This window comes from Macaca fascicularis, chromosome 16 (assembly GCF_037993035.2).
Source record: "Macaca fascicularis isolate 582-1 chromosome 16, T2T-MFA8v1.1".
Lineage (NCBI taxonomy): Eukaryota > Metazoa > Chordata > Mammalia > Primates > Cercopithecidae > Macaca > Macaca fascicularis.
The window spans coordinates 71548961-71575158 of NC_088390.1; the positions used below are offsets into that span (position 1 = coordinate 71548961).

At 45.1% G+C, this 26198-nt stretch overlaps 3 long non-coding RNA genes across 6 annotated transcripts; 2 read left to right on the plus strand and 1 right to left on the minus strand.

The window, feature by feature from the left end:
• Positions 1-144: 144 nt before the first annotated feature.
• On the plus strand, positions 145-16488 carry LOC102128768 (uncharacterized). 4 transcript variants are annotated; one of them, XR_006692982.3, is made up of 5 exons: positions 145-285; positions 453-542; positions 10290-10385; positions 14205-14284; positions 15573-16488. It is a non-coding gene; the product is annotated as an uncharacterized lncRNA (long non-coding RNA). The 4 variants fall into 4 exon arrangements; XR_010581945.2 differs by lacking the exon at positions 14205-14284 and having other exon boundaries at positions 10290-10565; XR_285446.5 differs by lacking the exon at positions 14205-14284.
• On the minus strand, positions 9476-19079 carry LOC107127846 (uncharacterized). Its single transcript, XR_001486125.4, has 3 exons — positions 18956-19079; positions 15457-15875; positions 9476-10469 (listed from the first exon to the last, which is right to left on the minus strand). It is a non-coding gene; the product is annotated as an uncharacterized lncRNA (long non-coding RNA).
• A 1752-nt stretch (positions 19080-20831) lies between these two features.
• Positions 20832-23368, plus strand: LOC141408844 (uncharacterized). The gene is made up of 3 exons (XR_012426031.1): positions 20832-21085; positions 22525-22684; positions 23231-23368. It is a non-coding gene; the product is annotated as an uncharacterized lncRNA (long non-coding RNA).
• The last annotated feature ends 2830 nt before the right edge of the window (positions 23369-26198 follow it).

Genomic DNA, 26198 nt, shown 5'->3' on the forward strand with positions numbered 1-26198 from the left:
CTAATAAGCCCGCGGCGCCGCTCGCGGATTGGCTGGCGCGGATTCCAGCTGCTTTCCAAGTTGGAAGCGCCTAGTTAGGGTCGGGGGGTCCGGCCCACGCCCTCCCCGCCCAGCCGCCTCCCCGTCGACGCCCAGGGCTAGAGCGAGCCAGGCTGCCTTTCGAACTTGGGGGGCTTCTCCTCTTGTCTCCCACTGGTGCTCTGGCTGTGAATCCATCCAGGGGCCAGAATGAAAATCCGATACCAAGGCCGGCAGTACAGGCCGAGGATGGCATTTCTCCAAAAGGTAACCCTGGTCCCTTACCTGGGCCCTGGGAGGCGGGCGGGGACCACATCTGGGAACCCTACGAGGACACGTGGGGCAGGAGTGGAGGGCACCCCTTTGGGTCGTTTTGTGCAGCTCAATTTCATTAAGTGACTGGTGTGAGTTGTGATAAAGACAATTCCATTTAGGTTTGCAAGCTGCGTCCTGGGCCTGGAGACCGAGACAGTGATCCACCGACTGCAGTGCAGGCGGCCCGCCCCAGCTCTGAGTCACATAAGGTAACCCAGACAGCCACCTACGAATTTAAAGCTCCTATAAGTTGCCCTTTCTGGATCTAAAGTGTGATATTTGAAAGTTAAAAACGTATCTTACACACATAGATCTTAAAAACGTATCTTACACCACAACCTACTCACAGATGCAAAGGCAGTGGTCATGGTCTTCCATTGCTTGGGGTCCTGGGGCTAGGTTTGAGGTTGAATGTCAGGGTTTCCTTTGCTATAACCTCATTCTGCACCACGTGCTCTCTGTCAGCCAGGCAGCCAATGTGGACTTGGAGGCTGGCATCTGCTGAGCACTGCTCGAGGTACCAGGAACACAGTGATGAGCAAAATGAGCATGGCTCCTGCCCTCAAAGTCCCTTGTGGCTAAGTGGCCCACCCAAGGGCAGCTTAACAGTGCCCAGCCTTGGGGGATGTGGGCTGATGGAGGACTGGGCCCACCACAAGGTACCTTAGGGTGCCCCCAATCAAATATATCTACTTTTTTTTTTTTTTTTTGAAACAGAGTCTCACTCTGTCACCCAGGCTGGAGTGCAGTGGTGCGATCTTGGCTCACTGCAACCTCCACCTCCCAGGTTCAAGCGATTCTCCTGCCTCAGCCTCCTGAGTAGCCGGGATTACAGGTGTGCACCACCACACCTGGCTAATTTTTGTATTTTTAGTAGGGCGGGGTTTCACTATGTTGGCCAGGCTGATCTCAAACTCCTGACCTCAAGTGATCCGCCCCCGTCGGCCTCCCAAAGTGCTAGGATTACAGGCATGAGTCACTGCACCTGGCCAAATATATCTACCTTCTAGAAGAGCGAAGCTCCCTCAGCCAGCCAATGGCAGAGCTGCAGGTGAATGACATCAGACGGTGTCGACATCCCACCCAGCATCAGGGACTTACACGGGAAGTGCCTGAGCCTCTCTGCTCAGGGGGTTTTCTCTGGTCATAGGAACATGACTGCCACACATGTGGCCAGAGTGCCAGGGAGTGGATGCCCCCTGGATCAACCTGCAACTGATAGCGAAAAATAGTTGCTTGATAAAAAGTACCAAGCTTCCTCCCCGCCCCCCGGGGGGGCTCTTCTGAGGGTGTTCTACGTTGTTTCTCCCAAAGGCTCCCAGTAGGGCAGAACTCACGTGGCCCACAGGGGTTGCTGCTTATGAATGAGCCCTGTGTTGCCCACCTTACTTGCCCCGTCCAACTCCCCAGGCACCAGCCGCTTTCGGGGATCAATCTTCCCACCCATGCGAAAGGGTAGTTCAATTATTATCTCCATTTTACAGGTAAGGAAACTGAGGCTGGTAAGGACTAACACTGGAAGAACTGTTGACATGATACAGAAAAACTGGTCTCACTACAATTGTAGAAACATTATTTATTTTATTATTATTATTACTATTATTATTATTTGAGGCAAAGTCTGACTCTGTTGCCCAGGCTAGAGTGCAGTGGCGTGATTTCGGCTCACTGCAGCCTTGACCTCCTGGGCTCCAGTGATTCTCCCTTCTCAGCCTCCCAAGTAACTGGGACTACAGGCAGGCACAACCATGCCTGGCTCATTTTTCTTTCTTTTTTTTTTTTTTTGTATTTTTAATAGAGATGGGATTTTGCCATGTTGCCCAGGCTGGCCTCAAACTCCTGAACTCATGTGATCTGCCTGCCTCAGCCTCCCAAAGTGCTGCGATTACAGGCATGAGTCACTGTGCCCAGCCAGGAGAAACATAAAATTAAGACTGTGGTGAGAGGGAGCTTCCGATTCTACATGAAGAGTTGGGGTAGTCATCTATGAAGAGAGAGCCTTGAAGCTTGGAGGATCCTGAGGCTTCCGCTGGGCAGAGGAAGGAAGACCGTGGCTGCCGAAGCACAGCGATGTATGAGTCTGGCGTGTCTGAGGGCACGCTGATTGCTGTTCGCTGAGCATAGAGTACAAGGGGAGTGTGAGGTGGGACAGGCAGGCAGGGATGGAAAGGAAAGGTCTATGCCTTACAAAGGTGGTGCTATTTTTCCCCAAAGAGCAGGTGAGTGAAGTGGCCAGATTTACATTCAAACGAGGACTCTAATAGAAGCCAGAGGAATGGATGGGATATATTTCTTTCCCTGAGCCGAGAGAATTCACTCAGTGTCTTTCTGTGCTGTCTGCAACTCCAGTCACCTAGGAAATGACAGCTTTTCATGGGGTCAGAGGGAGTGGTGCTGGTCAGAAGGCCCTTCTCCTGTGATTGTCGAGGCTTTCACACCTATCTCTCCTGTGATGTCCCAGCCTCAATGCAGCCTTGTGTAGGTATGTCTACCAGCCAAGCTGACGCCAGCCAGCCAAGCTGATGCCCACCTCTGATGCCTGGACTTGTTTAAAATGTGGTGGAGGCTGGGCATGGTGGATCATGCCTATAATTCCAGCACTTTGGAAGGCTGAGGCAGGAGGATGGCTAGTGCCCAGCAGTTTGAGGCCAGCCTGAGCAACAGAATGAGACACTGTCTCTACAAAAAAAAAAAAAAAAAAATTAGCCAGGTTTGGTGGTGCACACCCATAGTCCCAGGTACTCGAGAAGCTGAGGTTGGAGGATCGCTTGAGTCTAGGAGGTCCCGGCTGCAGTGAGCTGTGATTGCACCATTGCACTCCAGTCTGGGTGAAATAGTGAAACACTGTCTCAAAAATACATACGTAGATTTTTTTTTTTTTTAATGTGTAGAAGGAGATGAAGAATTCCCCTGTCCAGCGGCTCTGCCTGGGGGTGTTAGCTGGTGACACATAGTGAACTAAACAGCAGGGCTGGGCAACCTGCTGTGGCCTCCAGCACATGCAGGGCTCTTGTTTCAGCCTAGCCTCTCATTTCCTGTGTTCCCACAGCCCTGACCACCTGCGGCGAGGTGGAAAAAATTTCCATCTGGACTTCTAAAATGCTTTCCTATTTGACTTAAGGAAAACTCGGGGATGTGAGGGTGTTCTTGCAGCAGATGGGGTTCCAGGAAGAGAGTTGAACTTAGATGAGGGCTACAGGAAGGAAGGGTCTTAATAAGGCTTGGGCAGAATTTAGAATTGCTTGTATCATTGGTTCATTCCTCCATGTAACAGACATTTATTGGGCATCTACTATGTGTCAGGTATAGTTAGGCACTGTAATAACACAGACTTCAGGACCTTCAGGACACAGTCCCTGTTCTCAAGTGACTTGTAGTCTAGTGGTAGGAGATGGCCACGTGTATCAACTCAGTGGCATGGCGCAGGTGCCATGCAGACAGCTGGAGGGTAAAGAAGGTGCTTAAGTGTGGGCCTTCACTTTATCCTGGGTGGAATGTCAAGAAAGCGTTCTGAAAGATATGGTGGTGATTTCTCTGGGTCTTGAGGATGTGAGGCTGTTCTTAGGACAGATGGGGTGCCAGGAAGAGAGTTGGGACAAAGGTAGAAGAGGAACGTGAACTTGGCTTGGATCTATTGTGTGTCAGCTGTTGGTCAGAGCCAGATGGTGATGTCCAGTAGGCAATTATGTGTCTGGAGGCAGGGCCTGAAAAACCTGGGAGACACATTAAACGGGTCATTGAGAATGTAATAGAGATGAGAGACGTTTCTGAGGCTGGGTACAGTTAACAGGGCATATTAGACTTGGGCATTTGGACTGTGGCTGGCAGTGCTATAGTTGGGATGTGAGTTGCCTACTAAAAAAAAGAGCACAATGGTTTGGGGTCACTATTTACATCTCTGCACAGCAAACCCATAATTACGATTGTCTTCCAGGAAGCCTGCTCTGGATTACAGGAAAGTTCTAGTCCCCGAAATCTTGTAGAGCGTGACGCCCACTTACTATGGGAAGAAATCGTGACTATGGGATGGATGGAATATTGAGACTATCACTTTCTGATACTTTTAGTGACTGTCTGAGTTCTTTAAAATGTTCAATGTTATACCTCACTCAGCTGGAATCTGAGAGGGGCAATGCTAGGCCTGTGATGGGATCAGAGAGAGTCCAATGATGACGCTTTTTTTTTTTTTTTTTTTTCCCGATGGAGTGAAGCGGTGCGATCTTGGCTCACTGCAACCTCCGCCCCTGGGTTCAAGCGATTCTCCTGCCTCAGCCTCCTGAGTAGCTGAGATTACAGGTGACTGCCACCTCACTTGGCTAATTTTTATATTATTAGTAGAGATGGGGTTTTGCCATGTTGGCCAGGCTGGTCTCGAATGCCTGACCTCAGGTGATCCACTCGCTTTGGCCTCCCAAAGTGCTACGATTATAGATGTGAGCCACTGTGCCCGGCCCGGTGATGGCCCTTTTGTGCAGCATTTGTTTGAGGCCTCAGGAAATAGTTGTGGAGAAGTCAGGATTCTGGGAGAACTGGGCAGCTGTGGTCTGGTCAACGGTGGTGGGGTGGGGTGGGGAGGTGAAGGTATGGGGAAGGACCGGGGGTCTTCAATGTGTCTCACGAAAGGAGATAGCTCAGAAGGGATGCACGCTGGACAGAAGAAGGGGTGGCCTGGAGAAAGGCCACAGCTGCACCCTTCCTGGGGAGCTTGAATATCAAGGTGGGTTTTCTCCCGTCGTGAGTGGACACCAAGATCACCTCTTGAAGACCATTCCGGACCCAAGGAGTCAGTCATATTTTTTGTAGTTTAGATTTATTACAATTTAAAAAGGAATCCCTTAAGTGAATTTGCATGGGAAATGGTTGGAGGAAGATTATTCTGTCCCCTCACGGGAAGACTCCTAAAAATGTTCACGACACAGACTCCCCTCTTCCCAGCAAATCCCTCCTTTGTGTAAAGAGACGCCATCGCTGGAAAGCCCCTCTTGATTGTGCTTTTAGAAATAACTCCTGTTAATCTTCTTTGAGGGGTAGTTGCAAATTCTTCAGAGATTTTTTTTTTTTTTTAAACACAAAGGGAAAGAAATGGAGTGACTGTCATTTTTATCAGAGAAGTTTAAATTTCTAACTGGCAAAGTAGGTACAACTCCACCATCCGCCATTTAGCTGCCTCTGCCTCACTACTAAGGAGATGGTTATTTCACCCGATGAAGTACTGTATTTATAATCTGAAAAGTTATGACTGAAAGGATGAGGATGCTTTAAGCCCTGTCATCAGAAACTAGCATAACAGAGAGAGAGAGAGAGAGAGTGTGTGTGTGTGTGTGTGTGTGTGTGTGCATATGTGTGTGTGTGTGTGTTGGGGAGGAGGGGACCGTTGACTGCTGCTGAAAAGAATCACTCCAGCAGCCTTGGCTCCTCAGTCCCCTGGCCATCCCAGGAAGAGCAGAACCACCTCTCAGCATCCCCCAATACAGTCGGGGGTTGTGCCTTTGCTCCCCTCTCTGCTGTTGGCCTCATGGCTGACCCAGTGGCCAGAAACACTGCCAAGCCCTGACACTGCAGAAAGCCAAGGACTGTGGCTCCAAATCAAGCTGAAATGAATAGCTTTTGTTCCAAAACAATTCTGTGAGCCAAGAAAGTGTCCATGCAGATAAAGCTTGCAGTCAGTCTTGCACAAGGAGCCCCAGCCGTGTTTTGTATGCTGTCTGAGCGGCTGGCGCTGTGCCCGGAATGCTGAGTGGTAAGGCTCTCCTCAGAGCCTTCCCTGTGCACCTGATCTTGGTCCATTTCTTGAGATTGTGGTTCAGCTGCAAATGCTTGTTTAGCAACAGAGATTGAAATAGGAAATCCTTTTCCTTAGTATTGGCATAAGACATTGTTCCATACTCTTTCCCTCCTTGGGAAGATTGGAGCCTTCTAGCTTCAGGAGCAGGCTGGCTGAGAGGGAGGGGGCAATTAGGATTTTTCTGATTCAGCTCTCTTCTGATATATCCAGGTTAGTCTACACCTCCTTCCTATCTGCCTGGCCATATCATGGGCTCCTTCCCAAGTTCACTTTCTCTAGGAAGCATTTATTGACCATCTGTCTTAGTCCATTTTCTGTTGCTATAACAGAGTGTTTAAGATGGGCTAATTTAAAAAGAAAAGAAGCTTATTTGGCTCACGGTTATGGAGGCTGGGAAGACCAAGGGCATGGTGACAGCTTCTGGTAAGAATTTCTTTTTTCTTTGAGACGGAGTCTCGCTCTGTCACCCAGGTGTGCAGTGGCCCGATTTTGGCTCACTGCAAGCTCCGCCTACCGGGTTCACGCCATTGTCCTGCCTCAGCCTCCCTAGCAGCTGGGACTACAGGCACCTGCCACCATGCCTGGCTAATTTTTTGTATTTTTAGTAGAGATGGGGTTTCACCGTGTTAGCCAGGATGGTCTCGATCTCCTGACCTCGTGATCCACCCGCCTCGGCCTCCCAAAGTGCTGGGATTAGAGGCGTGAGCCACTGCGCCTGGCCCCTGGTAAGGGATTCCATACTGCATTATAACACGGCAGAAATGTGGAAGGGCAAGTGAGTGCATGCCAAAGAGACCTCAGGGCACTAACTCAGTTCCTTGGAAATGATCTCACTCGCAAACAGCATTAATCCATTTATGAGGCTCTACCCTTATTACCTAATTCCCTTTTAAAAGGCCCCACCTCTCAATACTGTTACATTAGTGACTAAGTTTCTAACACATGGACTTTTGGGGGACACACTCAAACCCATAGACGCAGCCTGTGATCACAGTCCCTTTTCAGCGCCTGTGCAATTAGGATCTGTATGATTCACATGAGACACACTTTTATTCTGTGCTGTGCATTGATCATCTCTGTCTGTATACTTTATCACCCCAGCTCCCAGAGGACGACGATTATGCTATTTATTTGTAGCAGTCATACCACTGGATCCATAAAAAGTATTCAATTAAATATCTCTCTTTGCATTAGGTTGTCTAGCTGAGTTTTTCTTATGTGTCTTTACTGACTGGTCCCTAGAAGGCATATTGTGACAACGATAACTTCTATCACTAACACTCTTACCCTATTGTCACTGTTCCTATATTGCCCGTAGGGATTATACAACTATTTCACACTCATTATTTTCATTTGATCCCAACCACCCATTTAAATAGAGGGAGCAGATATTAGATGTTTTTTTCCCTAGTGGATGAAAATACTAAGGTTCAGAGAGGTCAATTAACTGGCCCAGTGTCACACAGCTGACATGATCTATTTTTCAATTTCACTGAGGCTAGAAAAACTAGTGATCTCATTCAGAGGACGGCTACGTGCATATATGTTAAAAAGACTTTGTGAACTGAGGGCTCATACAATGCTGCATAGAATTATGATTAATGGCAGAAAAATAGCTACTGCAAGATTGAAACAGTTCAATGAAGACAGAGCAGTATGTATGGATGGCTCTGGATTTTATTGATAAGAGCCAAAGAGTTGATTACATTTGAGGGGCCCTCCAGGTGCAGATGTGTAGCAGGCAGCGGGAGGTGACTCTGAGGAGGGTGGCAAGGACAGAGTAAATGGGTGAGAAATGACCTTCATTCTTACTGTAGGTCTCCTGTATACCCTGATATTTCCTGTCTCCATTCCTTTGCTTCTCTTGTACCCTCATCTTGGGATGCCTCTCCTCACACCAGAGCTTGAGGCTGTATTTCCAGTTGTCTCCTACACATTTCTGTGTATGTGTTCCAGAGCACAGCACAAACAAGTTTTTCTCTTTCAAAACAGGCTCCTTTCTTTTGTGTTTCCTATTTTAGATACTGACTACCACTATTGGCTTGGCAGAGAGGTAGGAAATCTTGGAATCATATTCTCTTGCCTTCACCAAATTGTATATACTATCAACTAAGTTTCAAGCACACAAACTTTTGGGGGTCACATTCAAACCACAGGACCATCCCATGATTGCTGTCCCTTTTGAGCTCCTGTGCAATTAGGATTGCAGTGTCTAAGTACACGAGACTCATCTATAGTGCTTCTAGTGACCATGTTCTCTTACTTTTCCTCATTGCCTCTGCCTGAACTGCGCTCTCTCCTGCATGATTATTTCCCGCTGATACAGAAAGGTTTACTCCTCCTTTTTCTCTGCTTGGCCATACCATGGGTTCCAAGTTCACTTCCTCTAGGAAGTATTTCTTTTTTTTTTTTTTTTTTTTTTGAGACGGAGTCTCGCTCTGTCGCCCAGGCTGGAGTGCAGTGGCCAGATCTCAGCTGACTGCAAGCTCCGCCTCCCGGGTTTATGCCATTCTCCTGCCTCAGCCTCCCGAGTAGCTGGGACTACAGGCGCCCGCCACCTCGCCCGGCTAGTTTTTTGCATTTTTTTTTAGTAGAGACGGGGTTTCACCGTGTTAGCCAGGATGGTCTCGATCTCCTGACCTCGTGATTCGCCCGTCTCGGCCTCCCAAAGTGCTGGGATTACAGGCTTGAGCCACCACGCCCGGCCAGGAAGTATTTCTTGATCATCTGTCTTAGTCCATTTTCTGTTGCTCCAGCAGAATACTTGAGACTGGGTAATTTACGAGGAAAAGAAGCTTATTTGGCTCACAATTATGGAGGCTGGGAAGTCCAAGGGCATGGCTATAACCAGCTCATTGGTCTTTCATCTCTGCATGCCCTCCTTTTTTGCATCTATAATTTTGCACATCTAAAACCATCTATAATTTTGCAGAACAAGGCAAACTCTGCTGCCCCTCCATGAGAGCTTCCATTTGTCTATGAATGGCATTGAAGACCTATTGTGTCCTGGATCTATTTGCTCTCCCCTGCATACCATGCAGTTTTACCCTTTCGTGCCTTTGCACGTGCTTGTTCCTCAGCCTGAAATGCTCCTTTTCTCTGGAGCAGAAGCAGCAACTTCTTGCCAAATAGCCCATGTTCTCTGAGTTAGAATGAATGGGCCATGAGCAGAAGTGTTGTGTGGGTTTTCAGGCCGAAGCCTTGAAGGGCAAGTACCAATTCTCCATGTTTTTCTCTCTTCCCCTGCACAGTGATGGAGCACATGTGATGGAATGAGAAAGTCTAAATGGTAGCAGCCTAGAGAGCTGAGTCAAGACATCAAGGGAGGGCCCTGGACACTGCCCAACTTGACTTAGCATTTTCTTTTCTTTTCTTTTCTTTTCTTTTTTTTGAGACAGAGTCTTGCTCTGTCGCCCAGGCTGGAGTGCAGTGGCACGATCTCGGCTCACTACAAGCTCCGCCTTCCAGGTTCACGCCATTCTCCTGCCTCAGCCTCCCAAGTAGCTGGGACTACAGGCGCCTGCCACCACGCCCGGCTAATTTTTTGTATTTTTAGTAGAGACGGGGTTTCACGGTGTTCGCCAGGATGGTCTCGATCTCCAGACCTCATGATACACCTGCTTCGGCCTCCCAAAGTGCTGAGATTACAGGCGTGAGCCACCACGCCTGGCCGACTTATCATTTTCTTAAGAGAGAGAAACCCTTGTTGGGTTAAACCTGTGTTACCACAGCATAATCTAAATTATCCTGAGTAATGCATTCTTATTTTCTGCCAGTTAAAAATCTTTATCTTTTAAGTATCAGCTTAAATACTCTTTCTTTAAAAACCTTCCAGAACCAACCCACCCCTAGCCAGAACTGATGTCTTTTCTTTGTGCTTTCACAGCCTGTGTGACTTAAATCTGTTTGACACTTAATGCCTAGTCTTGTGGTCGGTCAGGTAGAGTTAGTGACACAATGAGTAAGAGTATGAATTCCAAAGCCAGACTGACTGGTTCACATATCAGCTCTGTCATTTACCAGCAGTGGGACTTTCGATGAGTTACTTAGACTTCCAAAACTTGGGTTCACATTTGTCCTTCCAGAACCTACCAGAGTGTCTGACACAATAATTATATTAAATATGTCAATAATGATGTTAAACAATACCTCCCTCTTTTTTGTCTTGCAGGTTGAACCATCAGTATAAAACATGCAGAACCAAAGATGGCGACCAAAATCCAAAGCCAGAGGGTCCTGGAAATCAGAGGGTCTTACAGCATAACAGGTAGTACAGGCCGTGGCTCAGGCTAGGCATGGAACAGACTGCAGTTCTCTCCTACAAATCAATCTAGACTGGACGGACAGTACTCTGAAGGAGGAAAGAAAAATGAATCTGATGTTACTTCTTGAAACCACATTTTCTGAAGTCACCATTTTTACGTATCTATCAACTCATCATTTTTATGTATATATCAATATGATTTTATGATCTTTTTTTTTCCTACTAATGTGATGAATTCCCTTGATTGATTTTAGAATATTAAATCACTTTTGTATTCCTGGAATAAATCCTAGATGGATGCTTGATTTTTTCTAATTCCTTAGCAAAAATGCTAATATTTTATTTAGGATTTTGCATCTGTATTCACAAGTGAGAATTTTTTTCCTCTCCTGACACCAACCAATTCTCCAACACAGACTGAGTGTCCTACAATTCAATTCAATTCTGACACTAACTACCCAGAGTTAGCATTAGCCTCCACAGATTTAAGGCCTCAGTCGCACAAGATTGTCCTAATCAGACCCCAGTTGCAAGTCTCGGGCCACCCATACTTCTGGGCAACTGGTTATAATTTGGGGGTTCTTATGACCACCTCCCACAGGCTTGGCAATTTGCTAGAATGATTAGTGGAACGCAAGAAAGTGCTTAATTAATATTACTGGTTTATTACAAAGGATACAATTCAGGAAGAGCCAAATGGAAGCAATGCATGGAGCGAGGCAAGGGAGAATGAGCCCAGAGCTTTCCTGCCCTCTTCGGGCGCACCACTCTCCCAGCGCTTTGGTGTCTTCAGCAACCTGGAAGCTCTCTGAACCCCATCATTTAGAGGTTTTATTGGAATTTCATTACATAGGCATGATTTTTTTTTTTCGAGATGGAGTCTTACTCTGTTACCCAGGCTGGAGTGCAGTGGCACCATCTCGGCTCACTGCAACCTGCACCTCCTGGGTTCAAGCGATTCTCCTGCCTCAGCCTCCCGAGTAGTTGAGACTACAGGTGGACACCACCATGCCCAGATAATTGTTGCATCTTTAGTAGAGATGGGGTTTCACCATGTTGGCCAGGCTGGTCTTGAATTCCTGACCTCAAGTGATCCTCCTGCCTTGGCTTCCCAAAGTGCTGGGATTATAGGCAAGAGCTCTACATAGCCATGATTGATTGAATCATTGAACATTGGTGATTACTTCAGTCTCCAGCCCCTTGTCCCTCTCCCCTCCCCAGAAGTCAGTGGGTGGGGATAAAAGTTCCAACCCTCTAATCATGCCTAGTTCTCCTTTTTTCTGTTTTTTGTTTTTTTTTTAATTATTTATTTTTCTTGGCATGCAAAATAAGAGCTATTGTCTAGGTCTTTCTGGTGACCCCTTCATCCCGAACTACCTAGAAGCCTCCAGCCACTAGTCATTTCATTAGTATACAAAAGACACTCTTGCCACTGTGGAGATTTCAGGAGTTTTGGGAGCCATGTGCAGGGAACCAGGAACAAAACCTAAATATTTATTTTTTCTTATACCACAATGATTGACGTTGGTCTGTAATTTTTTCTTCTTGTAATATCCTAGTCCAGTTTTTCTATCAGGTTATGGCCACATAAAAGGAGTTGGGAAGTATACTCTGTTTTTCTATTCTTTGGTAGAGTTTGTGCAAGTTTATGCAAGATTGGTATTGTTCTTTTTTTTTTTTAGAGACAGGGTCTCACTCTGTCACCCAGACTGGAGTGGCAGTGATGCCATCACAGCTCATTCACTATAACCTTGAACTCCTGGGCTCAAGCAATCCTCCCACCTAAGTCTCCTAAATACCTGGGACTACAGGTGCATGCTGCCATGCCCTGCTAATTTTTAAATTTTTTTGTAGAGGCGATGCCTCACTATATTGTCCAGGCTGCTCTTGAACTCCTAGACTCAAGTGATTCTCCTACCTCAGCCTCCCAAAGTGCTGGGAGTATAGGTGTGAGCCACCACGCACAGCCCATGATATTATTCTTTAAATATTTGGAAGAATTAACTGATGAAGTCATCTCGGGTTTGGAATTTTCTTTGTGAGCAGCTCTTGAATAGATTCCATTTTATTTATTAGATATTGGCTATTCAGATTTTATTTTTTTATGTGGGCTTTGGAAAGTTGTATTTTTCAAGGAATTTGTCTATTCTATCCAAGTTGTCAATATTTGGGTGTGAAGACAATAATATTCTCTTATCTTTGTTATATTTGTGGGATCTGTACTGATATTCCTTTCTAATATTGAAAATTTGTCTTTCTTGTTTCTGTTGATCAGTATTGTTTGGAGTCTATCAATATAAACAATATTTTCAAATAACCAACTTTTGATTTGGTTGATTTTTCTCCATTGTATATGTGTTTTCTATTTCTTTTCTTTCTTTCCTTTTTTTTTTTTTTTTTTTTTTTTTGAGATGGAGTCTTGCTCTGTTGCCCAGGCTGGAGTGCAGTGGCATGATCTCGGCTCACTGCAAGCTCTGCCTCCTGGGTTCACGCCATTCTCCAGCCTCAGCTTCCTGAGTAGCTGGGATTATAGGCGCCCGCCACCACGCCCGGCTAGTTTTTTGTATTTTTAGTAGAGACGGGGTTTCACCGTGTTAGCCAGGATGGTCTCGATCTCCTGACCTCGTGATCCGCCTGCCTCAGCTTCCAAAAGTGCTGGGATTACAGGTGTGAGCCACTGCACCCGGCAGATTTGTTTTCTATTTCACTGATTTATAATCTTTATTACTTACTTCTATTTTCCTTAGATATAACTGACTGTTCTTTTGTTCTTAAACTAAAAAAATAAATCATTGACTTTCAGCCTTTCCATTTTTCTAATATATAAATTTTTAAGGTTACAAATAGCTCTCTAGTCCCTACATTAGCTGCATCCTATGAGTTTTTAGAAATTATGTCTTTTATGGGGTCACATTCAGTTCAAAATATTTGCTAATATCTGTCTGGATTTCTTCTTTAATCTATGAGTTATTTAGAAATTTCCAGGCCGTGGATATTATCTTTTTATTATTGACTTCTGACTTAATTTCATTCTGGTCAAACAACATTCTCTGAATGATTTCAATGTTTTGAAATTTGTTGAGGCTTTCTTTATTGCCCATCATATGATCAATTTTGATACGTTTCACGTACACTTAAAAAGCAAATTCACACATGCCTGTAATCCCAGCTACTTGGGAGGCTGAGGCATGAGAATTGCTTGAACCTGAGAGGTGGAGGTTGCAGTGAGCCAAGATTGAACCACTGCACTCCAGCCTGGGCAACAAAAGCAACTACTCCATCTTAAATAAATAAATAAATAAATAAATAAATAAATAAATAAATTCTATCATTATGGGTACAGAATTTGATATATATATAACAACTAAGTCAAGTTTGTTAGTTGTGTCATTTAAATCTTCTAGATCCTTACTGCTCTATTTTCTTGTTCTGTAAATTACTGAGAAATGTATGTTACAGTCTTCCATTATGATTGTGGATTTGTCACTTTCTTCTTTGAGTTGCTTAATTTTTGCTTTATGTATTCTAAAGTTATAAGTCATATAGATTTGTGACTTGATATCTACTAGTTGGATTGACCATTATAATATGTACCTTTTAATTTGTAGTAATGCTTTTTGCTTCAAAATCTTACTTCATACTGCTATAGATATGCCTGGTTTCTTTTGTTAGACTTTTATAGTCTATCTTTCCTTTTCCTTTTTCTTTAATCATCTGTCTCCATGTATTTAAAGTGTCTCTCTTAGAAGTTACATATAGTTAGGTTTTGTGTTTTTTATTCAGTATGATAATCTTAGTTTTTTTTGTTTTGTTTTGTTTTAGATGGAGTCTCGCTCTGTCGCCCAGGCTGGAGTGCAGTGGCGTGATCTTGGCTCACTGCAACGTCTGACTCCCTGGTTCAGGTGATTCTCCTGCCTCAGCCTCCCGAGTAACTGGGATTACAGGCACGCACCACCACACCCAGCTAATTTTTGTATTTTTAGTAGAGATGAGGTTTCACTGTGTTGGCTAGGATGGTCTTGATGTCCTGACTTTGTGATCTGCCCACCTGGGCCTCCCAAAGTTCTGGGATTAGAGACATGAGCCACTGTACCTAGCCAATCTTAGTCTTTTTTTTTTTTAGTATTTTGTCTATTTACATAATAGTAAAGTAATTATTGATATAAAGTTGTGTTTATTCTTACTATTTGTTTTCTGCTTGACCATCTGTTTTCTGTTGTTTTTCTTCTTTCCTGCAGTCTTTTGGATTAATAAAATATCTTCTATCATTCTACTCTCTACCTCAAACTTGTTAGTTATGCAGTTTTGTTACATGTTCTTTTTCTTTAGCTGTTATCCTAAAGATTAAACAACATGCAATCTTGACTTATTTCTGTGTAATACAAATTATTACTTTTACCAGTTCCCAAAACATTTAAAACTTTAGGAAACTTTAGTTTTATTTATCCCCTTCCTCATTTTGTGTTGTTTAGTTCTACACATATATTTAAATTCCATAAGACATTATAACTATTGGGTTGGCAATAAATATTCATTCATAATTACCTATATATTCATCTATTCTGGTATTTTTTCTCTTTTTTGAGAGACAGGGTCTTGCTCTGTCACCAAGGCTGTACTGGTGTGGTAGCACAATCATGGCTCATTGCAGCCTCAACCTCCTGGGCTCAAGCAGTCTTCCCACCTCGGCCACCTAAGTAGCGGGAACTACAGGCATGTGCCATTATGCCTGGCTAATTTTTAAATTTTTGTAGAGGTGTGGTCTCACTATGTTGCCCAGGCTGGTCTCAAACTCCTGGGCACAAGCAATCCTCCCACTTTGGCATCCCAAAGTTCTGGGATTATAGGTACTCCTGGCCTATATATATATACATATATATACATACACACACACATACACATACACATTTTAATTGAAATATATATATACACGTTTTAATTGAAATATGGTATTCACTCAGAAAACATGTACAGATCAATACATTTTCACAAACAGAATGTGGTACATATATTTTAAAACATTAAATTCTGTTTAAAGAAGCAAAATTTTGTATTTTAGGAACACATTACTTACTGTTCAAACAGATGGTTTCCTGAGGAAATGTGTATGACTTCACACTGTGGGGCTGTCTTTGTCAGCCCTCCCAGATCGCCCCATCTGTGACTTGATTTTTTTTTCTCCTTGTCAAGGTGTCCTCCTCAATTCAATTCACCTCTGCTTCAGGCCAACCGAGACAGTGTCCTTTTGTCAACCTTCTGGCTTCCTGTGCCCTGAGGGATGGAAGCCTTTCTCCACAACCCCCATCAGCTTCTCTTTCTGCATATTGCTGATCTGGAGACCTGCTGTCATTTGTGGCTGCTCTGAGACATGGCCTGGTCATGGGGATAGAGCCTCCCTTGGCACCATTTGTTAGCTGTGCTTTAGCCTCCTGTGGAGATTACAACTGGAAAGGCTGGAGACACTGATAACTGATTCAGCAACAAGAGCTTGAACTGTATGGAAGGAAAGACTGAATATTACAATTTTAGCAGTCATTACTGGGGAAGCCGGGCAGGAAGATCATTTGAGCCCAGGAGTTCGTGACAGCCTGGGTAACAGCAAGACCCTGTCTTATTAAATTTTAGTAATAATAAACTGAATTATGGACAAAATGAAGTTAACAAATGTTTTTTAGCAGTTACCATTCCTTAAGCGCCTACTGTCAGGTGCTCTGCCAGAAACTTCTATAGAGCATCTCATGAATACTCAAAACAATTCTGTGAAGAAAATATCATTACTATCTGATATGGTTTGGCTGTGTTCCCACCCAAATCTCATCTTGAACTGTCGTTCCCATAATCCTTACGTGTCATGGGAGGGACCCAGTGGGAGGTAATTTAGTCATGGGGGTGGTTACCCTCATGCTGTTCTCATGATAATGGGTGAGTTCTCACGAGATCTGATGGTTTTATATGGGACTTTTCTCCTTTTGCTCTACACTTCTCCTTCCTGCTGCCATGTGAAGAAGGATGTGTTTGCTTCCATTTCCACCATGATTGTAAGTTTCCTGAGACCTCACGAGCCATGTTGAACTGTGAGACAATTAAACCTCTTGCCTTTATAAATTACCCAGTCTTGAGTATGTCTGTGTTAGCAGTGTGAGAATGGATTAATACACTATCCAACTTCAAATAAGGAAGTGGAAGCTCAGGGAAGCAATTTGCCTAAGGTCACACATCTAGTAAGTGCAGAGAGTGTTTGGATCAGATTTAATTCATGCTCTTTGCTTAGGTCCAGTCACGTTTTCTATGCCTATCTCAGCTGCTGACACGTGACTCAGTTGCTCCCATTTTCCTTGGAAAAGCAGGAGCTGGAAAGGACCTTAGAGGTCATCCACATCAATCATCTCATTTCACCGATGAGGAAACTGAGACTTGGACCAGGTCAGTGGTTGTCATTCACACCCATGTGCCATCCATACCCACGTGCCAGTCACTCCAAACTATACACATTTCTCCAAAGGCATCTGGGTGTTCCCACCTCTCTGCTTTTGCTATTTTCCCTCTGCTGGAGGTCCCCTTTCTCCTCATTTCACACTGTTAATGATCTTTTCAGCTTCCAAGGTTCACTCCAAGCATCATTTCTCTCATCATCTCCTGAGTATCTGCAGGCTACACTCAGCAGTTTCTACCGTGCAGAGGAGAGTTACCATAGCACGCCTGAGACTGCTATCCTTAGAAAAGCCTGCTTTCAAGGTTGGCCCTTCTAAGGCTGGCATGTAGGAGCTTGGGTTTCAGGAGAGTTCCTATGATTCCCTGATAAGAGTGGTTCACTGTGCCTGGACTGTTTGTGCAAACAGTGTGGCTTATGTGAAACACCTGCTTTCCTTCTGGGAGTCTGGAATCTTGGTGCATGCTAGGCAGAGGTTGTCTACATGGCCAGCCCCCAGCAAAATCTTTGGGTACTGAGTCTCTAATGAGCTTCCCTGATAATAGACAACATTTCACACTTGTCACAGTGCATTGCTGGAGGAATTAAATGTGTCCTGTGTGATGCCACTGAGAGAGGCTCTTGGAAGCTTGCCCCTGATGGCTTCCAGACTTTGCCCCCATGTGCCTTTTCCCTTTGCTAATTTTGCTTTATATCCTTTCATGGTATAGAATAAAATAAATAGAAAGGGCCATGCATGGAACAAAGATGTTTGTGTGCCAGGGACTGAGAATTATGACTAACCCCAATTCAATAAGCCTGAGGTCCAATAAAAAGGGTGGTAGTGATGGGGGTTAGTCTAAGGCCTGAAGAAAGGGAGGGATGTTAACACTTTAAATACTGATAGTCAAATATGAAGCAGAGACAGGTGGTCGGTGGGATGGAGACCACTATAAACAAAATGTATGGTTTTTGCTATTTGGGAGTAAAAGGTAGCACAATTTCAGGACACTTTATTTATTTATTTATTTATTTAGTTAGTTAGTTTTGAGACAAAGTCTTGCTCTGTCGCCCAGGCTGGAGTGCAGTGGTGTGATCTCGGCTCACTGCAACCTCCACCTCCAGGGTTCAAGCGATTCTCTTGCCTCGGCCTCCTGAGTAGCTGGGGTTACAGGTGCATGCCACCATGCCCGGCTATTTTTTGTATTTTTACTAGAGACAGGGTTTCACCATGTTAGCCAGGCTAGTCTTGAACTCCCGACCATCTCCTTGTTCTGATTCCAAGCTCACTATATGTTTCAATACAATATAAGAATCTAGCCTCCCATGTAGATCTTCCTACAGGAAAGAAACACACTGTTGGCAAATACAATGATCCAGTCTGACGGATAATTATATTTTTTCACTAGAAAGGAATTAACTCACTCTCCAGGTTTACACAACAACTTCTTTTAGTTTGGTTAGCATGTGTCCTCTGGATCCTGCTTACCTCTGTGTCAACTAATGGAACCAGCTTTTTGGCCCTACAGTGAGGCATAGGACACTGGAAGAAGACAGTCCAAGGCATTGTTACCCAGTCATCCCCAGTCAGGTCATGTTTGAAACTCCAACAGTTTAGTAATATACTAGTAAGTCAATTTGTAGCTCTACTTGAAGAAGGTTTGTGCCAAACAAGATAGTTTCAGTAATGAAGCTATGTTGAATGATGTTCAAAACAATTGTTCTAAATTTTACTCTATAATGTCAGAGCAAGGTTCCAATGAATATCAATGCAAATATATAACACATTTAAATGGTTTTTAGTTACATTCTATTTATACAGTTAGAAAATATTGATCATGTCTTATTAAAATAGGTCCATCTAGGAGACCATGAACAAATTTCTAGGTTTGTCACTAACAATCCCTGAATCTACTGAATTTTAGAATTTCCTTGACACAATTCATATTTTTTCCAAATAATAATTTCCAGTTTTATAAATAACTGTATATTGATAGTGTTTGCTCAATAATATTGAGATGTTATTTACTGTTCATGATGTATGCAGGAGGAAGGCCAAGGCCAGGTTTTGTTCATTTCCTTTTCCAGGTGTTATATGGCTTATGGCACTTCACTAATTAGGAATCATTTTCTCGAACGTTCATAAAACGGAAACTATCCTTACCGAAATCCAGTCAGATGATTTCAAAAAAGTAGATCTGAAATGCCTTTTGAGAGCCGAGAGTGCCTTCTGAGCAGTCCTGTGCCCAGGTGAATGATTTATGTCAGCATTTTACAAAATGTATTCTGGGAAAAACCACATGGGAGGGATATTAATAGAGTGTTACTTTAAAGTTACTGTGGTCAAAATGCTACAGAAACACCAGACTAAACAAAGTTAAGCAAGTTCATTACTGTAGGCCTTCTCTGAGCGATCTAATATTCTATTAACTGTGTTAAGAGACAGGCAGATCCCAAACTTCCTTCTCATTTTCTCCTCAGGAACACATCATGGTAAATGCTTCTTTATAGGGACTATTTCCCAACACAGTCTCATACAAGTGTCAGAGAAGGTATATCAGTTTCACACATGAATAGTTTCCATTTTATGAATGGATAGTTTCCGTCTTTATGAACGTTCAAGAAAATGATTCATAATCAGTGAAGTGCCACAAGCCATATAACTCCTGGAAATGGAAATGAACAAAACCTGGCCTTGGCCTTCCTCCACCATACATCATGAACAGTAAATAACATGTCGAAATTATTGAGCAACTAACACCTGTGGTAAGTGGCTGCCCTGGTACAGAATCCAGGCCAGTATTCTCAAACTAGTAGTCTACACTCATGAGTCCCATTTCTCCTTGTAAGATTTTTTTTTTTTCTTAAGACAGGGCCTCATTCTGTCGCCCACGCTGGAGTGCAGTGGCACGATCTCAACTCACTGCAACCTCCGCCTCCCAGGCTCAAGCCACAGCCTCCGGAGTAGCTGGGACTACAGGCGTGCACCACCCTGCATGGCCTTTGGTAAAGAGATCTTGATTTTGTCTTCACCCTCCTCTCCCACAGGGAGGACGTTAGGACCCTTTCTACCCCTGTACCTCCAATCCTCCTTCCAAGTGGCATTGTCTGCATAGTTCTTGTACTCCTCTTCCAGGGTCATAGTTCCTTATCTTTTGAACTAATCTTCTTCCCCATATCTGGTCACAATACTAAAGTGCATTTTTTGTTTTGTTTTAGTTACTTGACTGTTTATAAAATTGACAAGTCAGTCGCTCTCCTACATAAGGGAAAAATGGGTCCTAAAAAAAAAAAAAATATATATATATATATATATATATCTACAGGTCTCGCTGCGTCACCCAGGCTGGAGTGCAGGGGTGCCACCACGGCTCACTTGCAGCCTCGACCTTCCAGGCTCAAGCGATCCTCCCACCTCAGCCTCCCGAGCAGCTGGGACCACAGGCGCACACCACCACGCCCGGCTAATTTTTGTATTTTTTAGTAGAGACGGGGTCTCGCTATGTTGCCCAGGCTGGTCTCTAACTCTTGAGCTCCAGCGATCCTCCCAACTTGGCTTCCCAGAGTGCTGGGATTACAGGCGTGAGCCAATGCGCCCGGCCTAAATTAAATACTTTTAAGTTGCAGTGTCACCATTATTTTTTTCGAGCCTGTAGGGGTTATATAAAGGAAAGTCCAGAGCTTAGGCATTTGAGGGACCGATCTCGAAGTAGCACTTAGGCGAAAGGAATCCCGGCGCTACGGGCTTCAAGGTGGCCCCTCCGAAAAGCCTTCCACCCTGGCCCCCAATCCCTCGGCGTGCGAGTTCCGTGGAGAAGGCTCCGCCTGCGGCCCCAGAATCTGCATTAGGGGCTCGTGTCCACCCGGCAAGGCCTCCCCTGAGCCCAGAGCAGGGACCTAAGATGCGAGAAACCCTCCATCAGACAGAAGCCCGCGAACTCAGCGCACTCGCGCTGCCTGAAGGAAGCCGGAAGTGGGCCGCCGGCAGAAGCCGACTTCCTGAGTTCGCATTTCCTCTCTAGGAATCCGGAGGTTTCTGCATCTCTATGGTCTGGGCCTCAAGCGGCGGAGCCTGAGGTCTCTGGTGCAAAGGAAAGTGGCCTCGCAGCGAGGAGGGGAAGGAGCATCGGTTCATCTCTTCGTGATCCCTTTCCTACCCCTTCACACTCGTGCGCACCTGGCAGTACCACCAGCAGAGTCTCGGAAATTGCTTTCATCACGATTTAACAAAATGAAGACACAGGAACACACTAGGACACCGCCAAAGTCAGCAAGTCTCTCTAGCATTTTTCCGGTAGTGTATGCACACATGCATTTAAAAATTTAGATGAAGTCTAACATTCATGCAATAACACAGCTGAAATGACTAGTAATAATAATAATAATAACCCAAAAATGTTTGACATTTGAAGTTCCTTTTGAGTTGAACCCCAGGCTGGGTCTGAATGAGCTGGTCTCATCTCTCAGCACAGACCCTGCCCTCTGGTCCCTAGGGCCGCGGGCAGGAGAGACACACCTGTCCTTCCATGTGCTCCCAGGGCTCCAGCTGGCCCATCTGTTGATTCGAAGGTTCTTGCTAACCAACTTATATAGACTTTCTTTTTTTTTTTTTGAGATGGAGTCTCGCTCTGTCGCCCAGGCTGGAGTGCAGTGGCCGGATCTCAGCTCACTGCAAGCTCCGCCTCCCGGGTTCACGCCATTCGCCTGCCTCAGCCTCCCGAGTAGCTGGGACTACAGGCGTCCGCCACCTCGCCCGGCTAGTTTTTTGTATTTTTTAGTAGAGACGGGGTTTCACCGTGTTAGCCAGGATGGTCTCGATCTCCTGACCTCGTGATCCACCCGTCTCGGCCTCCCAAAGTGCTGGGATTACAGGCTTGAGCCACCGCGCCCGGCCTATAGACTTTCTTATCTGTATTTTCCACTCTAAAAAGGGATAGGGAAAACGATGCAAATACAAATAACTGTAGAATCTAGTAAAATTAGAATTGTCTAAGTTTATAAAACATATGGCATCCAACACAAATAAAGGTGTGGTGAAATTAGTTCATTCTGAGCAGACAGAATGTAAATATATGCCATCCTGTTGAAAAACTACTTGGCATTTTATATCAAAAGCCACCGTGACTCATGGGATCCCATCTGTGAAAATTTATCTCAAGCAAATAATGCAAGAGAAAGGAAAAGCTGTATTTTTGAAGTGATTCTGCAATGGACAACTATTGTTTTTGTTTGCCCAACATTCAGTTTTTCTTTTAATGATTTTAACAGTAGGATTTTTCTGTGGGAAACCTGCTAGCCCTCAATCCACTTCTGGGGTGAGCCCATGACGCAGGTCTGGCCAATGAGAATATCCCAGCATGGCGAGGCAGTAAGACATGAAGTCAGGAGCCAGACTGAAGGCCCCCCAGTCCTGGCTCTGCTGCTTAACAGATGCATGAATGTCAGCTTGTTATTCAGCTTCTCTGACTCTCAGTATACTCATTTGTTGAATGGGCACATTAATAGTCCCCTGCCTCACAGGGTAAAAATTAAATGAATGAAGCAGGTATAATAATGCTCGTTACGTCCTACCATCATCAGTTCCTGCCTCTGTGACTCTGATCAATATTTTCTCTGTCTAGCACACTTTATCACCACCTTTCCTTTCTTTCCTTTTCTGTTTACTTTCCACATGTTGCAATATTATCTACTGCATTATCCTAGACATTTATTTTATATTTTTCTTTCCTACAGGGAATACCCCGAAGGTGGGACTGTGTCTTATTCACCTTTGTACTCTGGGTGCTTAACACTGTTCCCACCCCAGAAATGGTGCTCAATAAAGTCTTCTTGAAGAAAACAGAATAGCCTCGAGTCCAGAGCTGAGAAAGAAGTTGGAACAACTAGTGAAAAGGTAATAAATCCTAGATGATCAACAAAAGGGGAATAGAGGAAACCACATGAATATGAACAATTTTCTTTTTCTTTTTTTTTTTTTTTTTTGAGACGGAGTCTCGCTCTGTAGCCCAGGCTGGAGTGCAGTGGCCGGATCTCAGCTCACTGCAAGCTCCGCCTCCCGGGTTCACGCCATACTCCTTTCTCAGCCTCCCGAGTAGCTGGGACTACAGGCGCCCGCCACCTCGCCCGGCTAGTTTTTTGTATTTCTTAGTAGAGACGGGGTTTCACCGTGTTATCCAGGATGGTCTCGATCTCCTGACCTCGTGATCCACCCGTCTCGGCCTCCCAAAGTGCTGGGATTACAGGCTTGAGCCACCACGCCCGGCCATGAACAATTTTCTTAAAAAAAACCATAAAAACAAAAAACTTGATTGCTGGGGATTGCAGACTGCCTATCTCCCTATCCCTAGACTGGCTTCCATATGGTGGACAGATGAGTTCTAGGAATAGACTTGTGCCTAAGATTCACTTTCTGAATTACTGCTTCCTTTTTCTGCCTTAGGAATCATCTCTTTCCTTGGAGACTAAAAGGAGAAATTAGCGTTCTCTTCAGATCCAGATCGATCCAATCTACCTTCAAGAAAGACCACCCTGCAAGGCCGGTATTCATATGCAAACATTCAGACATAAAATGCAAAGTGTAGCCGGGCGCGGTGGCTCACGCCTGTAATCCCAGCGCTTTGGGAGGCCGAGGCGGGCGGATCACAAGGTCAGGAGATCGAGACCACGGTGAAACCCCGTCTCTACTAAAAATACAAAAAATTAGCCGGGCGCGGTTGTGGGCGCCTGTAGTCCCAGCTACTCGGGAGGCTGAGGCAGGAGAATGGCGTGAACCCGGGAGGCGGAGCTTGCAGTGAGCCGAGATCGCGCCACTGCACTCCAGCCTGGGCGACAGAGCGAGACTCCGTCTCAAAAAAAAAAAAAAAAAAAAAAAAAAAAAAAAAAAAAAAGCAAAGTGTAGAGGAAGCTTAAGATACAGTCAACAAGGCCGGGCATGGTGGCTCACAACTGTAATCCCAGCATTTTGGAAGGCCAAGGCCGGAGGATCCTTTGAGCCCAGGAGTTTGACACCAGCCTGTGCGACATAGCAAGACCCCATCTCAACAAAGATACAGTAAGACACCAGGGAAGGGGCAGGCTTCATTAGGTGCCTGGAGCAGATGTGTCAGGCCGGCCTGGAAACCCTTGAAAACCCTTTCTTTCTTTCTTTCTTTTTTTTTTTTTGAGACGGAGTCTCACTCTGTCCCCCAGGCTGGAGTGCAGTGGCCGGATCTCAGCTCACTGCAAGCTCCGCCTCCCAGGTTCATGCCATTCTCCTGCCTCAGCCTCCCGAGTAGCTGGGACTACAGGCGCCTGCCACCTTGCCCGGCTAGTTTTTTGTATTTTTTAGTAGGGACAGGGTTTAACCGTGTTAGCCAGGATGGTCTCAATCTCCTGACCTCGTGATCCGCCCGTCTCGGCCTCCCAAAGTGCTGGGATTACAGGCTTGAGCCACGAAAACCCTTTCTAATGAGTGATTGCTCATCTTTTGATGGTGATACTGAATGAGTGATACCAGCATCAATTTCTCTGCCGTACAAGACTCTCCTGGAATCCATCTGAGACTCAGAAATTCTCAGAGTTGACAGAGATAGATAGGAGCATAGTTTACCATTGAGTATAGAGTAGATCTCATCTACAACTTTGGACCATGGCCACTGACGCTGGGAACACTCCAAAGACACCCAGTTCCCTGGTCTGTGAGATCATCTGCTTAAAGAACAAAATTAGTTGTTAGAAAGTTTTTCCATGAAGTCCTAATTGGTATTAATGTAATGGTGTCCTAATTCAGGTACTGGTAACCCTTAGCAGCCTTCGGTGAGGCAGCCGGAACCTAACAGATAGAGGACTTCTTGACTTAACTAGCTTCTCCTACCACCAGATTCTGCAATTTAGCAAACATTTTCACTTTTTTTTTTTTTTGAGATGGGGTCTCACTCTGTTGCCCAGGCTGGAGTGCATTGTCATGATCTCGGCTCACTGCAACCTCTGCCTCCCAGGTTCAAGTGATTCTCCTGCCTCAGCCTCCCAAGTAGCTGGGATTACAGGTGTGTGCCACCACACCCAGCTAATTTTTGTATTTTTAGTAAAGATGGAGTTTCATCATGTTGGCCAGGCTGGTCTCAAACTCCTTACCTCAGGTGATCCGCCTGCTTTGGCCTCCCAAAGTGCTGGGATTATAGGCGTGAGTCACCATGCCTGGCCTAAACATTTTCACTTACAATATTAATTATAATTTGTTAAGAATAATTTGATTTTCTCATAGCAAACAAATGAATTATTAGAAAGTGGAGGCTTTGCCCAGGGGCACGCATGTTGGTAAGCAGCCAAACCAAGACTCAGCCATGGTTTATTTTGTTCCAAATTCTGCTCTTTCCATGACTGCAGTGCTCAGCCTCCCTGAACTGGTAGATAACAGTGACCTAAATTCAGTGAAATAAATTCTGCTGTGTCGGCCAGGCACGGTGGCTCATGCCTGTAATCCCAGCACTTTGGGAGGCCAAGGCGGGCAGATCACTTGGGGTCACGAGTTTGAGGCCAGCCTGGCCAACTTGGTGAAAGCCCAACTCTACTAAACAAACAAATGAACAGAAAACAAAACAAAACAAAAAACCAAAAATCAGCCGGGCATGGTGGCATGAGCCTGTAGTCCCAGCTACTCAGGAGGCTGAGGCAGGAGAATTGCTTGAACTTGGGAGGTGGAGGCTGCAGTGAGCCAAGATTGCACCACTGCACTACAGCCTGGGCAACAGAACGAGACTCCGTCTCAAAATAAATAAATAAATAAATAATAAATTCTGGCTGTGTCTACCTGGGTATGGGATTGATTGATCCATGACTGGGAAATTTTGGACAAGTCTGTTAGAGAGAAGGTGAGGGGCTCTTCTTGAGAGGCTCTTAAGAAGGTAGTAGGCCAGGTGCAGTGGCTTGCGCCTGTAATCTCAGCACTTCGGGAGGTCGAGGTGGGTGGATCACTTGAGCTCAGGAGTTCAAACCTGGGTAACATGGCAAAACTCCATCTTCACCAAAACTACAAAAAAAATTTAGCCGGGCATGGTGGCACGCGCCTGTAGTCCCAGCTACTCAGGAGGCTGAGGGCAGAGGATCACTGGAGCCCGGGAGGTTGAGGCCGTGTGAGCCGAGATCACGCCATTGCACTCCAGCCTGGGTGGCAGTAAGACCCCTGGGCGTAGAGAAAAATAAAAAGAAATGAAGATAGCAAATGGGGCAGACTTAAGCTCAGAGGAGGGAAGACCTAACTCATGAGGGATGGGACACTTGGAGCAAACAGAAGGTCCTGGGACCTAGAGGTTTCACGATGATGAACAACAGGTAAGTGAACCCTGAGCAGGACTGAATGCTGGACTTAGAGGACAAATATGCAAGTTCAAGACTTTCCCAAGATGACTCAGCTCAAAGTTAAGATTGGG